The sequence below is a fragment of the Myotis brandtii genome, unplaced genomic scaffold (genome assembly GCF_000412655.1).
Source record: "Myotis brandtii unplaced genomic scaffold, ASM41265v1 scaffold2012, whole genome shotgun sequence".
NCBI lineage: Eukaryota > Metazoa > Chordata > Mammalia > Chiroptera > Vespertilionidae > Myotis > Myotis brandtii.
This window is the reverse complement of record NW_005357492.1, coordinates 147,911-149,909: the sequence shown is the minus strand read 5'-3', so window position 1 is coordinate 149,909 and position 1,999 is coordinate 147,911.

Here is a 1,999-nt window from a genome sequence, read left to right as displayed (position 1 = left end):
GCCCAGGTTGCGGGCTTGATCCCCGGTGGGGGGCATGCAGGAGGCAGCCAATCGATGATTCTCTCTCATCATTGATGTTTCTCTCTCTTTCCCTCTCCCTTACTCTCTGAAATCATAAATTATTTTAAAATTATAAACATTTAAAAAACATTAAAAAAATAAAATAAAATTATAAACATGTTGAAGAAAGGACAGAAGTCACTTAATTTCCTGTGCAATTTCAATAGCTGTTGGACTGGAAGAAAATGTGTTCTTTTTGTGCCATCTTTATTTGTAATGCAGCTATAATTTAATCATGTTTTGCCATCTGATAGGAGAATGGTAACATCAAAATATAAATCATTTGTATGTAGCCTTCCAGCACAGTTCCAAGAGAAAAAGATAGCAGTTAATGCTATATGGCACTTAATATGTATCAGGCACTCTCTCTAAATGGGTCACATATATGCATGTGTTTAATCCTCATGACACTAGTATAAAACAGATGGGCTCTTTGAGAATAAACCAAAGGGCCAGACTTCCTGGATAGTCTGTTTCAACTCTCTAGCTGCAGATGGTTGAGTGTGGACTTAAATACATGGCACATTTTCATATTGCTACATTTAACTGACTTATCTTTTACAGCCCCCTTTTTATTAGTAACTTGTGGGTTGGCTTTTTGCTTGCACTCTGCATCTACATGCATAAAGCTTATACAGCAGCCTAAACAATGAGTTCAAATATTATGTCAATTACATAAATTTGATTTCTTATAGACTGTATATAATGGTATGCATGGAACTGGAATTTCCCTGCTCTCAAGAGCCCAGAGAGGTCTCATTAGTGCTAGTAAATATGGTGGTTGATATCTCCACTTCCTTATCAGAAAGTAGGTGAATTACATTATTTTTAGACAAGAGGCCCGGTGCATGAAATTCATGCATGGGAGGGGGTCCCCTCAGCCCAGCCTGCACCCTGTCCAATCTGGGACCTGGGGATCGGGCCTAAACCAGCAGTCGGACATCCCTCTCCTCGCCTGCCTGCCTGACTGATGGCCCATAACCACTTATGCCTGCCAGCCTGATCACCCAACCACTCCCCTGCCAGCCTAATCAATGCCTAACCGCTCCCCTGCCAGCCTGATTGACCCCAACTGCCCCCCCCCGCTGGTCTGGTTGCCACTAACTGCCCCCCGGCCGGCCTGGTCACCACTTACTGCCCCCCATGCCAGCCTGGTTGCCCCCAACTGCACCCCTCTGCCAGCCTGGTTGCCCCTCACTACCCCCCTCTGCTGGCCTGGTCGCCCCTCACTGCCCCAGCCCCTGCCGGCTTGGTGCCGGCCTGGTCGCCCGTCACTGCCCCCCTGCTGGCCTGGTCACCCCTCACTGCCCCCTTCTGCTGGCCTGGTCCTCCTCACTGCCCCCCACCACTGTCCTGGTCACTCCCAACATCCCCCACTGCTGGCCTGGTTGCCCTGCACAGCTAGCTGTTCAGTCATTTGGTCACCCCTCAGTAACCCCCCCACTGGCCTGGTCGCCCCACACAGCCTGCTGCTCAGTCGTTTGGTCACCCCTCACTGACACCCCTGCTGGCCTGGTCGCCCCACACAGCCTGTTCAGTCGTCCATTCAGTTGTGATGATCACTTAGGCTTTTATATATATAGACTGGAGGCCGGGTGAACAAAAATTTGTGCACTCGGGGGGGCGGTCCCTCAGCCCGGCCTACGCCCATTCACAGTCCAAGACCCCTTGGGGGATGTCCACCTGTTGACTTAGGCCCACTCCCTGGGGGATCAGGCCTAAGCTTGCAGTCAGACATCCTTCTGGCAGCCAGGGAGCCCTCGGGGGATGTCCGACTAAAGGCTTAGGCCCCCAAGGGATTGGGTCTAAACCGTTAGTTGGACATTCTTAGTGCTGCCACGGAGGTGGGAGAGGCTCCTGCCACCACCACTGTGCTAGCTAGCCATGAGCCAGCTTCTGGCTGAGTGGCACTCCCCATATGGAAGTGCACTGACCACCA